The sequence below is a fragment of the Pectinophora gossypiella genome, unplaced genomic scaffold, assembly GCF_024362695.1.
Source record: "Pectinophora gossypiella unplaced genomic scaffold, ilPecGoss1.1 Pgos_34, whole genome shotgun sequence".
NCBI lineage: Eukaryota > Metazoa > Arthropoda > Insecta > Lepidoptera > Gelechiidae > Pectinophora > Pectinophora gossypiella.
The window spans coordinates 1,022,419-1,036,976 of NW_026063244.1; the positions used below are offsets into that span (position 1 = coordinate 1,022,419).

Genomic DNA, 14,558 nt, shown 5'->3' on the forward strand with positions numbered 1-14,558 from the left:
AGTATAATAAACAAATATCACAGACATCATGACAGATCTAAAACTAACGAAAATCTTTTTTCTTTTTTCTATTTGACTTATTTATGAATTTTAATCAAGAAAACGTGATAATAAGTTCGACAGCAACCAGTTCAGGTCCCCGAAACAGCCCATTTCAGGCCGCGTATATATGGAAATACTACTTCAATACGTCCCAACCTCGTCTTTTTTTAACGTACATACATACATACATAAACTCACGCCTATTTCCCACCGGGGTAAGCAGAGACTATAGAATTCCATTTGCTTCGATCCTGACACACTTCTCTTGCTTCCTCCACATTCATCAATCGCTTCATACACGCACGCCGGTTCAGAGTAGATCGTATTGAACCTTTTCTAAGGACATCTCCAATTTGGTCATCATAAGTCCTTCTCGGTCTTCCTCTGCCAGCCCTACCATCAACTTTCGCTTTATATACCGCTTTTGCAATCCTATCCTATTTAACGTCCTCGTTAAAAAAAGACGTCCTAACCTGAACTAACTAACCTAACAATAAACACCACGCGTAAATATATGTCCAGAAATGCGCTGCAAGTCGTCTGGACTGGGCGCGAAAACAACATAGAATTCGATTAGCTGCTAAGTGTCCCGCATGCTATCACCAGCTGTCACTGACATACGTATGAAGTCCCGCGGATTTTATTGGAACTAAATGACAAGTCATAATAATTATAGGCGGATACTGCGACATCAGCGCCGTGCTTGCGGGACGTCCTGAAGCGCTATTACATCTTTCAAACGCGATGCGACAAAGTTTGAACCGACGCAATTTAGGAAAAATCTACCTTATTATTACTGTACTGTGATCGTTATTTGTAAAATCATACAATACATATACACAATTTTTTATACACAATATAATTATTATGACATATTGTGGACTTTTCGGTAGACCTACAAAAAAGGAACAATTCAACCATACGTTGTTTTGTTATATCTCAATGGGCTCAGGCAGCGTTTTCGCCGAAAGCTCCAAGTCGGCTATATTTGTAACGATAATTATGTTTGACATTCATCATCATTTTTGAACCATTTTATACAAAAAAAATACTTGTATAAATTATATACCCTAAAGCACGCCCATGAATCACTCTACTCATTGGTGAAAACCGTATGAAAATCCGTTCAGTAGTTTTTTAGTTAGCCGCATGTTCACTGATGCGATTAATGCCTGTTAGAATTTTACAAAATAAAAAATACGGAAATTACGGAAGGTACTTTAGTGCAAAGTACATTCTTGTATAATTATAATATTATTGGTAAAAGTGATACTTTTTGAAAATTCCGTAACAAATAGACGGGTTCGCCAAATTCAATTGTAAAAAAAAATACAAAAAGTAAAAACAATCAAAACATGCACTTGGGTTTGAACCGTGAACCTTAAGAATGGCGGCGACTGCTTTACCAAATGCGCCATTTAGAAGTTAGAAGTAGACTTCAAATTATGCATCTCTTTTAATAGCTAACCTAGTTTGCATGTGTGTGTGACAGCTTCGTGTTTGTACACAAATTGAAATGACACCAACTTTTGATGCAATGTTTCAATATGATATCTTCAGTAAATACTTCAAAATTGTAGCTTAACTTAAAGATAATGTATGTAAGATTTCGCCACCTAACATTTCACTGGGTCAGAACTCAACACTAAACGAATAAATGGAAAAAAATACGAAAACTGCAGAAGTAACGCCATCTACTGACGCAGCGTTACCTAGCTGACTAAAACGCATCACCTTAAGTCGGTGTTTGCAGGAATCGGCACCATTATATATAGCTGCAAACCCATTGACTCACTGACTCACTGACATAATTGTTCTCCCAGAAGGAGCGTCGGCGGGTAAAAATAATGTATGAGAAAAGTGATCAAAACCTCCCGGTGAGTATGGGAAAACTTCCAGATCTTGGAAAACTGCTCCGCATCAGGGAGACACCCTACGGCCTGGCGCAACTATCGCACCTGGAATGATTCTTTTTTCACAAAACCTATTTAAATCTTGGGTCAAATTCAATCGTTGGTGAAAAAAAATCAAAATGGCGGAAAAACAAGATGGCCGCCATACAAAATTTCGGTTTTCCAGAAAATGTCTCGGGGGTAAAAATGATGTATAGGAATGTGATCGGAACGTCATGTCAAGTATGAAAATACGTCTGGGTTTTCGATAGCTGCTCCGCATCAGGGAGACACCCTACGGCCTGGCAAAACTATCGCACCTGGAACATTTTTTTTTCCACCAAACCTATTAAAATCTTAGTCAAATTTTATTGCCGGTAAAAAAAAAAAACAAAATGGCCGAAAAACAAGATGGCCGCCATACGAAATTTTGTTTTTCCAGAAAATGTCTCGGTTGTAAAAATGATGTATAGGGGTGTGATCGAAACGTCATCTTGGAAAACTGCTCCGCATCAGGGAGACACCCTACGGCCTGGCAAAACTATAGCACCTAGAACTTTTTTGATTTTACCAGACCTATTTAAACAAGATGAAGCCGCCATACAAAGCTTCGAACTAATACAGGACACGCGAGCAGCTTGCTGCGAGCGAACCACGCGACATCTAGTTTACCTTATATACACATTACGATGTTAATCTTATATTATTGGGCATTCCACCCACCTAAGTGAGCGCAGCGAACGGTCGTGAGCAGAGCGAACGATAGGTGGGACAGAATATCCAATAATATACTACTAGTGCACGTCCGCTCGACACGACGACTCTGTAGTGACTCGCTCGACTTCACTCAGCTCTGGCCGTACGCCACCTGCCGTCGGAACGTTGCAACTTCATGACGAAAGTGATGTAACTTCATTTTATTTTCCGATTTGATCTATTTCTCTTCTTAATTCATAACTAACGCCGACAAATTTAATTAAACCTAACAGTACCTCAACTTGAAAACTGTTATTACGGTGAGTCGTTTTCATATTGGAACCTTATTGTTATTGTCTTCATTGCTATGTGAATTTTCGTTTCTAATAATGAGGAAATTGATTTAAAATTAACTTTGAAATTACTATTTCCCTTTCTTTAAAAAGAAAATTGACGAGACATATTGTGTCAATCGGTGTCAATCATACCGCGTTTTCCAATCTGTTTTCATCATTGTTAAATCTTTGTTTTTTGGTCTAAAAATATTTCGAATTGGTGTAGATACGCTTAACCTGCGTGGTTCAAGTTGTATTTTCTCACTCCAAACAGGAGGAGGTTAGTCATGACATGATAATTAAGTCTCGTTAAATAACGTGTTTTGTAATCTACTGTCGTTCATCGAATCTTTTTAAACCGATTGAAAGAAAGTCATGTGAATACAATAACACAGTGAATTCTTTTGTTTCATGTCATAACTTGACACGTGGTTCGGCAACTGGTGTATTGCAAGCGGCTATGCAAGTGGCGCGGGCTGAGCTGCGTAAAGTGACGACATCGTGGCAGCGCGTTGTATACCAGCCGGACTTGCTGCACTGGCGCTGTTGAAGACCTAAACCATGTCACAAGAGCAGTGGTTGATCTTTTATCGGAAATTCTTATAAGTCCTGGTGAGTCGTATCTGTTTTACCTGATTTGAAAAATGGGAAGTTGTAATAGGATACAAACGAATATAGTGCAGAAAGTTCTTTTTTGTAAACTTTAGTTAAATTGGTAATCGTAATGAAGTGAAGTAAACATTGCGAAGTAAAATGATTTGGATTATGATTAAATGAAATAGGCTTAGAAAATGCCCGAAACAAAGTAAATCATTAGTGAGAAAATTGGAGCAAAACATTCTAAATGATGATCATACCGAAGCAGTACCTAATTGTGTAAGTTCGGTAATATTTCCTCAAGGTGTTGGTGGCTACATTGTGACTTTATGACTTGTGTGTGTGAGATACCAGGGTGCTCTGTCGTATTGTGTTCGTGGACCATGGTGGCCATCCCGGGAGGGGATGTTGTGACTCATGACTGTTTTGTAGCGTAACCGCAGTTTGGGGAGGAATATTACAGTCTGTTGTCATTGCAGTAGATGTGTTATAATGTTGATTAATTTGATTGAGTAACGAAAGCTATGATTGACCTGTTTCGGAGCATCTCTGATAGGAAGCTGCGCACTTGAAGTGTTCGGGGCTGCAGCCACTTTTGTGCTGCTTGTCTTAGAAACTACAGGTATGCGGTCGAGGCCCGGATTTCCGTTTAGGCGCAGAATGTCCAATTCGCAAAATGTCCAGTTCGCAAAACGTCCAATTCGCAGAATGTCCAGTTCGCAAATGGTCCAATTCGCAAAATGTCCAGTTCGCAAATTGTCCAATTCGCAGAATGTCCAATATTCATCGTAACGTGATTAATTTACTAATTAAAAAGTTGGGTTCTAATGCTAAGTCAAGTTATAAGTATATACATTAAGTGGTCCACTGATTGTAATTTTAAACCTACAGGACTCTTCTTTAAATCAACAGGACTTTAAAAGAGTCAAACTTTTTAGGGAACTGTTATTTAAACGTGACGTCAAATACAAAGAAATCACGAGAAAATTGGAAAATAATTAGGCAGTTTGTTTTTTGAAAATTTGAATTGTATTGACATTTAGATATACAGGGTGGCCCAGAAGTTCAGGTTCAAAATGAAAAATTAGGGTTATAAACACATACTAAGGCATAGTTGTGAAGTAAAATAAAATAATTATTAAGAAAGGGATAGCGACAAAATGATTATTTCTGAAGTAAGGTAGAAAATCTCGAAAAAGGCACAAAATGGGTCATATCTCCTAAACCGTAAATAATTGCTGAACATACATCTCTGGTATCTGTCTGTGGGTGGTCTGGTGTTTCTGGTAGCTAATGAGCCCCTCTTTCTAATTTTTCATTTTGAACCTGAACTTCTGGGTCACCCTGTATATTACAGTTCCCTAAAAAGATTGACTCTTTTAAAGTCCTGTTGATTTAAAGGAGAGAGTCCTGTAGGTTTAAAATCACAATCAGTGGACCACTTAATGTATATACTTATAACTTGACTTAGCATTAGAACCCAACTTTTTTAATTAGTAAATTAATCACGTTACGATGAATATTGGACATTCTGCGAATTGGACAATTTGCGAACTGGAAATTTTGCGAATTGGACCATTTGCGAACTGGACATTCTGCGAATTGGACGTTTTGCGAACTGGACATTTTGCGAATTGGACATTCTGCGCCTAAACGCGGATTTCATGTTGACTTTGTATTTGGTCATGACATTGTACCTGAATCTGTCTATGTTGAACTCCGGTAGAATTAGGCAAACTACACGAATTAGAAATTAGTGATGTAGAAGAAATTGTGTAACCCATTGACCTGTTTCGGAGCAACTCTGATAGGAAGCTGCGCACTTGTAGTGTTCGGGGCTGCAGCCACTTTTGTGCTGCTCGTCTCAGAAACTACAGGTATGCGGTCGAGGCCCGGATGTCATGTTGACTTTGTATTTGGTCATGACATTGTACCTGATTCTAAGTCAAGTTGACCTCCCGTAGAATCAGTCAAACGAATTAGAAATTAGTGATGTAGAAGAAATTGTGTAACCCATTGACCACTATTCTACCAACTAAAATGTAAAGTTTGTGTGCTAGCTGTGTTGAGATATCGTCACTTGGTGTAAGTGGTATGAGTTGCTGTCGCTCGATTTAGGTGGCAGCAACGACTGTGTTGAGATATCGTCACTTGGTGTAACTGGCATGAGTTGCTACCGCTCGATTTAGGTGGTAGTGATGCCTGGTTGTGAGATATCGTTACTCTGCTGATTTTAGTGTAAAGAGTAATTTAATTTTCAAGTTTGGTTGTGTGTGTATGTGAATACTGGTCAATGGTCCGTGTATTGTTAGTTGATGATTTATCATGATGTAATGTGAGCTCATGTAGAGTCACAAGTAGAGCTCATGTAGAGTCACAAGTAGAGTCACAAGTAGAGCTCATGTTGAGTCACAAGTAGAGCTCATGTAGAGTCACAAGTAGAGCTCATGTTGAGTCACAAATAGAGCTCGGGCAGAGTCCTTTATAGTCTCATGTTAGGTCAGGAATGACCGAGCGAACTTTGATACTGTGCTGTAGTATATTGTTTGAGATTAACACACGAAGACGTGTGTCGCGCAGGATGGCCGTATCGGAGTTAGCTATGAATTAAGAAGAGAAATTGATCAAATCAGACACTATGATGAAGTGGCAACACTTCCGTCATGAAGTTGCAACGCTCCGACGAGAGGTGGCGTACGACCAGAGCGGGGTGAAGTCGGGAGTCACTACAGAGTCGTCGTGTTGAGCGGACGTGCACTGCCGTTCTAGTCGGGTAGTCTACCGCTAACCATCGTCATGAGCGGACGTGTCGAATAATTACGATCGGAAAGTGGAGTGCTATAGTCGCTCACCTATAACTTGTAGGGACGTCAAGAAATGTGATCGGAAAAGAGCACCTAACAAGTACGTACACATGTCGCGATGATTCGGTCCGAATATAGGAACCATGGGTGGTGGAGGGCCCCTTCGCGCTAACGTTCTTAGGCGCGCTAGATTTCGAGAAACTGTGTAACCGTTACAAATACCGTGATTTTGCCGTGGGTGTGAACCTTATGCTGTGACTTTATCTAATCGTAATACAAAAACTATGTGGAAGTAAATAAAATGATTGTGATACTAATGATGGCCATTATTGTCTTCTAACGCCGACCCTTTCTGACACCACTGCTACGACGTATATATTTAGAAGATATTTCCGTCATACATGATTTCTATGTAACATTAACCATTAAGGCTGCACACGCGACGGAAGCTTAAAAAATGCAGTAACTTCTCCCGTTTTCCCAAAATTTCCCTTCACTTCTTTGCGCCTATTAATTGTAGCGTAATGAAAAGTATACTTTAACCTGCCCAGTAGTATGAAGAATAATTGTACCAAGTTTCGTCAAAATCCGTCTAGTAGTTTTTGTTTCTATAAGGAACATACAGAAAGACAGACAGACAGACAAAAAATAACTTCTCTTTAGATTTATTCTATTTAGGATATATTGATATATCCATACCGACTTCGGCTTACGTCGGACGTCCGTCACTCCCGCGACATAAAGAAAATATAATAAAAAAACCATTAAAACTGTGTCGAAGATGTCTCGGCAATATACTTTGAGGTGGAACAACCACCAGCCGAACTTCATCTCGATGTTCACAACGCTGCTGAACACGCAAACATTAGTTGATGTCACCCTCGCGGCCGAGCGGAAACATCTACAGGCCCACAAAGTAGTATTGTCTGCATGCAGCACTTATTTTCAGGCACTGTTTATGTACAACCCGTCTCGGCATCCGATCGTGATCCTGAAAGATGTCACTTTCGCAGATCTGCGAACAATGGCCGATTTTATGTATTACGGCGAAGTTAATGTCACAAAGGAACAGCTCCCACAGGTGCTGGATACAGCGAAAACTCTAAAGATAAAGGGTCTGACGGAGATGCCGGACTCGACACTGCTAACGCGGTCACAGGGCACGTCCGCTGACTTCCCTACCGACTCCGTTATCTCGCAGCGACACGCTGCCTCGCCAAGCATTTTGCCGAGGCGGAAACGGGGGCGAAGGAGGAGTTCGGCAGGCTCGGGGCAGATGGTGGAGGAAGAGGGCCGCGAGGAGTCCGGCCCATCGGTGAATGTGGTGCGCGGCGACGCGATCACGTTGAGCTCGGTGCCGCAGCGGCGCAGCCGGGAGTATCACGACGACAGGGCCGTCGACGGTTCCCAACAAACATCCGAAGCACAAAATACTTGGAACAATTGGGAATGGGGGGTAACACAGGAATGGCTCAAGGAGGACAGTGGAGTATGATGGATCATACGTACCCGCGGTACTCGAATGCGTGCTTGGGTAGCACCGGTCTGCAGGGCGAGGCGATGTACATTTATTTATTTATTTTTTACAGTTTATTTGTTTTTTTTATATGAACAACATGAGCCAGTACATGAACGCGGGGCTGAGCGAGTACGGGCAGGCGCTCGGCGTTGGTGGCGTGGGCGGAGTGGGCGGCGTGGCAGGCCCCTCGCCAGGACCCAGCTGCGTGGCGGACGCTGCCGCCGCACCCGAGCAGCCGCCGCAGCAGCAGAAGCGCCGCCGCGCCACCAACCCACGGTCCGAGGAAAACTTCTAGCGCTCTCTCGAGGCCGTGCGCTTCGGCGGCATAGGCTTTTGCAAGGCCGCGCGCCTTTTCGGCGTCAACAACCACACTCTATGGCTCGAATACAAAAAGAAGGGCTACCCCAACAACCGGCCGAGCATCAAGAGCCGCATCAAACGAGAGCGCACGACGCCGCCGCCGCCGAGGGACCTCGTCAAGGATGACGTACCGCAACAGGAGCAGCAGATGGCGCTCATCTGCCCACCGCACCCCGTGCCCGTAAGCTATATTGACTCCCGGCCCGTCGACTTCCCGCTGCAGGGCATGGCCCACAACTCGCCCCTCAACATCCTCAGGTTGGCAATTCCACGGTATAAATATAATAAGAAAACCATTAAAACTGTGTCGAAGATGTCTCAGCAATATAGTTTGAGGTGGAATAACCACCAGCCGAACTTCATCTCGATGTGGACAACGCTGCTGAACACGCAAACATTAGTTGATGTCACCCTCGCGGACGAGGGGAAACATCTCCAGGCCCACAAAGTAGTATTGTCTGCATGCAGCACTTATTTTCAAGCACTGTTACGAAGCATTTCGGACCAGACGAGCCTTGTAGCGACATCTAGTGATTTTTGACGTTTACAACGTAATTTTATGACATCACAGATGGCGCTGCAGGGTTATCGATGGGCCCGAACATTTGAATAATTAATTTTCTATTTTTTCTAAATTATTTATTATAGGTCTGAATACAGATTTCAAAGCTTTTTCATTTTCGGTTTCAATGTTGTAATATGGTGTTATACGTTGTAATATGTTGGCTCGCAGGTTCGCACGATGTAGTTCTCAAGTAAAAGTAACGCTTTTCAAGGCGTATTGTCAGAGCTTCTACACGTGCAGCCTGTGGGCTGACTGTACGCGACGGGCATACGGCGACCTGCGCGTCCAATACAACAACGCGTTCAAGGTCCTGATGGGGCTGCCGCGGCGTTGTAGTGCGTCGGGAATGTTCGCGGTAGCGCATATTGACGGCTTTGCAGCCATTATTAGAAAGCGATGCGCTTCCTTTCTAGCGAGGGCGCGCGACAGCCCTAACGGCATCCTGAGGGCGTTGGTGGACCGGTGGGACTCGCCTTTTCTTAAGGTGTGGATAGGCCGCCATACCGCATAGGACCACTTCGTTTTTATTTATTGATTTTTATTTATTGATTTTTAATTTTTAATTGTTTATTTTGTAATTTGAATTTGACTTTTACTATTTTAATTGTTTGTGGTATATTTTTTTTTAATGTATGGATTTTTAAATCTGAAATAAACGATATATTATTATTAATGTTTCGCAATTTCTTAACCTTTTTTTTAACAGCTTCTGCTGCATTGACTATTTGGCGTTTTAAACAAGCTTCCATTATGAAAATAAGTTTGTGCTTCTACTAAATCTTTAGGCAAAATAACCCGATTTACCAAGTAACATCACATTATATATCAGAAAAATGATATGATCAATAAAAAAATACGAAACTGTCAAATTTATTTCTATAACATCCTTCATTTTTCTGACAATCTTTATTGATCACCAAATAACTATATGGTTCACTCCATATTTTAGAACACATTTCACGGAACTCTTTCCAGGACATATCTGTGTTAACGTGTTCATCATAAACGTGTTTCATATTTATTTCATCTTGCTTAAACAGAATAATCAAATTAGCATTGGCTCGTACTAGTTGTTTTGGAACCTTACTGTAAGTTTGATTTAAATAAAACGAATCTATGTTTCGATGCCTACCCATCGCAAAATAATCTCGCATGTTATTCTGATTTTCACACGCTACGACATCAAATATAATTATTGAATTTGGTTTAGCATCCTGGGGGCTGAGAACTTCTTCACTATCCTTATATTTTGAAAATGAGACACTGGGCACCATGTCTAGGACTTTTTCCAAAAATATGTATTTTGGTTGATCTAATGTTTTTGAATACACGTAAACATTTTTAAATTGCAACCCATCCTTATGCAAAAGAAGACCAATAACAAGATTTGTTTTCCCGCAATTAGAAGGTCCGCACACTATACACCTGATTGTATTAGGTAATAGTTTACCATGACGGATATTTTTGTTTTGCGTGTCTAAACAAAAAGTGTCAATTTGCAATGAATCCGGTTGTTTAATAAACTTCATAGTGGCAATGAATGTCACCTAATATAGATAAAATTATAATGATTAAAAGAGTCATATAATTTTATTATTTTATATTATTTTATATTGGTGCCGATTCCGGAAGGCAAACTTAAATTTAAATTAGCTAAGATTACGGTTTAAATGTCAAAAACTGGATTTGCATTCTGGCGGCACATTTTAGTTGACGCCTAATCTTAAATTTAGGAATGACGTTTCTAAATTACTCAATTTAGGTTTAGGCGACAAAAAGCTATTCTAGCAAACATTTCATTTGACGTTAAACTCTTATTCTAAATTAATTTTATACGGTTTTCTAAACTTGCCGGATAAAATTAAACTTCTTAAAATTAAGTACATGAATCAGTTTTTCGGCGCTTTTTGTGAATTCCGGCCACTGATTTCACCTGCAGATCATTAGGAAGACCTTGCCGCTCTCAAAATAGCTTAAATAGCGATAAAGAACCTTCTAAATATACGAATAGAAGGATCAACGAGAAATATTTGTTTTACGTCGTTTACCGCCCAAGACCAGTAAAAGAAAGAAGACTGCGAGGAGGCCCCATCGAAACAAAAGACTCTTAGCTGGTATGATGATGTCTCTGGCATGAGTATCATCTTCAAAGTTAATCCAAACATTTATCTAAGAGGACAATCTAATTGTGTCAATCTTAAACACTACTTTCAACTGGACCGTGTGGTGGATGCTTGAAACAATGCAGTGCCAGTGATATTAACGATTAACGTGTAACATCAACACATACCTAGCTCTGTGTGTGTCAAAACTGTAATGACTCCTACCAGGCGCGCAGTGCAGGCTGCACTGCCTGCTTCTTCTTATCCTTTTGACCTGAAGGACTTAAAATTACTACAAAAGTAATGTACCTATCTATGGAATGGAACTACAGAAGTACACTGAAGGAAGGCCTCCAAAGCAAGGTAAATGTTATCAGGTATAAATAACATGGCAGCAACCAAACAGTTTATTGCCCAAGTCAAATTACTAACACACTTGATCCCGCTCTGGGTAGATACCTTACTTGTTGGTTTATTCCTTTAGATTATTTCAAAATACTTTATGATGTGAACCAAACAAAATCACCAGTTAGCAGTAACAAAAGGTGGACTAAAAAACTTCTTTTACAAGCTCTTTACTGCTTTATCTCAGTTTCCACGAATATCATGGCATGCTAAATGTACTGGGAATGTGACGGAACCCACATTTTTTGTTTACATCCTTCTGATCATTATATTTGTTTCTGTCCAACCCGTTAGGAAATGTAAGCATGAATTGATGTATGTATGTATTCTAAATAATCCTTTTTTATTTGGGGCGTTGGGGTCGATCTTAGATCTGATATGTTTAGTCACGGTCAATTGTATGTAGCTTTAGGTCGCGTTCGCGAAAGACGTGACATAAAAGTACTACTACCCAGGCACCGAATCGAAAATGACCAACCTTTCTCGAATAACGTTATCATATCAGAACTTTTAAGTTTAACGTAACTTTATTTAGGTTGGCATTTCTTGAAAAGACTGAACAGTTCATCTCTGTTATTAAGCTTGTTGGGTTTTTTTAGATCGGTTAAATCATGTGCTGAAATTATCGTATATTGCGAATTATTTATTATTATTTATATTCATTCTATCTTGTTTTTTCTTCTTTTCGTATAATTTAACGATAGAACTGACTTTAACAAGCTTGCACTCGATTTGATGATGGTTACATTGAATTTCAAAGCTAGGTTTACCATTTCATTAGTCACAATCACTGAATTAAAATGTGTGTTAATCAATTGGCAATGTGTGCATGCCCTTCCCAGCCGTTAACGCTGTGGAGGCTCATCTTTAGGGGACGAGAGAACGGGCGTGAAGTGAACTGGCAGGATGAACACTAGGCTGCGGGTGCGACCGGTGCATGAGAGTGAAGTGGAGCTGGCTGGAAGATGGAGGCAGGTATCACTCGATTGCTTTAGCTGAGTTCCACTCAGATCAAGTAAGCTGTCATATGGATGAATGTCGCAGGTTGGAATGATCCGGAGTAGAACTGTCGGTGTTGTTCCCATCGTCGTAGGCATTTTCGGTGGATTTTGTAGGTCGTTCAACAATGGTTGCGTGAGTTTTAGCTGTCAAGCTGCTATGCCGTGCTAGCCGATTCTTGCGATCTGGGATACAAGGGATGGACGTATCCTGTGGAATGATCGTGTCCGTGAAGGTTTGAATGTCGCTTAGGACTGGAAAGGAGGGAGTACGTAATCAGTATTCAGGATCTCGCTGTACGTGGACAATGTTTAGTTTAGGTGTATTAAAGCGGTAATTGTTCGAAGTTATTTTTAAAAGAATTCTGTTACAGTGTTTAAGCGCTAAAACTGTTTATTTTTTGTAAGCAAACGTATGATTTATTGATGTTCATTTTTTACTTTATAACGCTAACGCTATACAAATGATTTTGTTACCAAATTTAAGTGCGTATATAAACAATAAATTAATACTAAAATATTTCGATGAAGACACCAATGATGTTGATTGATACATTTTTCTCCTAAGTGCTACTTTCTCAACTTAAAGCAATAAGTTATGCAGTAATTATACCTCTACGAGTATATTTAAACAAATCATCATTCGAAAGCATTTTACCCAATACCTAACTTACATTAAGTAAAATTTATCTTTGTCATTTTAGTCACTTATTTTTTTATCATTCACTAAGCAGTAAGCAAAATATATTTACTATAATAATAAAAAAAAAATACGAAATTCATGGTAAGTTGGAGTAGCTATTTTATAACACAAACGCCTTGATATTTTCATGCATTAATTTAGGAAAATAAATGTATAATGAAAAATAAGTTTTTATAACCGATTAAATTTGTGTAATGTGTAGTGTATACATTTTAATGTATTTAGCATTTGCAAATTATATTGATGAGTAAAAAATTATAATTTGCTTTAAAATTGTACTAAAGAGTATTTTATACTAGCGTATATTAGTAACTTAAGTTAGAATTAAGTAAACAAACAAAAAAAATATATAAATATAAGGAACAAAAAACAAGGAAGGCCTTAAAATAATAAATATAAGGAAGAAAGAAAACTCCGGATCCGGATGCCTGTTTACTCATCATCAAGGAAACTTTAAGAAATAACATTACTTCAAATATCTGCTCGAAGAAAGATTCAGAAACTTAAACAATTGCCAAGCTGGAAATCGATTAATGAGTACACATAAACGCTATAGATACAGTATATTATACATTAGCATTCAATGGTGTATGAATCGTCATCGTCATTGTGTCAGCAAAGACGCATCATCAATTGCACAGATTTGTGGCTACAAATATATAAATGAAAAGTGTTATTTAGAACATTATTTATTGTGTTGTGCAATAAAATAGGTCAGTAATTACCTGTATCCGGCAGTGCGAACAATTTCATTCATAAACATGGGTAAATATGACGACTGTCAGATGGGCTAAACATGAAAAAAGTCCTTCAACCAAATCCCATTGTTTCGCTATTGTGTTTGAAAATCTAAGCCGCAGGAGGATATTAAGTACGACCATGCTTTACCTTTAATGGTGTATGTAAAAATAATTAAGCCTATAATCAGCAATTAATGTTCTATACCATTCTAAGCAAATTCAAAAACAAATTTGATCATGTTAATTTCTGGCCTCCCACAAGCGGGTCTCACCAGTATTGACAGAAGAATGATCACTCATCGATACAAAAACATACATAAAGTAATTAATACATGTATACAGGCTAAATAAAGTGAAATTGCTAGAAAATACCTGCTACTTGGAAAAACAATAATTGGAGAAGAAAGCACTACCTAACAACGTGAAACTTTGATATTCAAATTTTCAAATAAAATATGGCTAAAACAAAAAAAAATATTTAAAAATTGAAAGGTAAAAGAAAACACCATTAGTTAAAAAAATAGAAAGCGAGTCATATTTTATATATTCTGGTAAAATTGTTTAGTTTTAAATGATACCAAATACACCAAATGTTATTAGAAATGAAAGTAACTGCAAATAGTTTAATTCATATGTGTACAGTCATAACCAACAAACTACCTACGTAATATTTTAAGATAATAGTTTTTTTAAAGTCTACATTCGTTATTTATTTACTTCTAATGACGCAAATAACAAAAAAATATGCTTGTTATTAATTTGCATACACCTACAGTAAATCCAACTTACCATGAATATAC

At 39.0% G+C, this 14,558-nt stretch overlaps 1 pseudogene; it reads left to right on the forward strand.

The window, feature by feature from the left end:
* The first annotated feature begins 6,450 nt into the window (after positions 1–6,450).
* LOC126381041 (protein bric-a-brac 2-like) lies at positions 6,451–9,415 on the forward strand (annotated as a pseudogene).
* Positions 9,416–14,558: the final 5,143 nt, after the last annotated feature.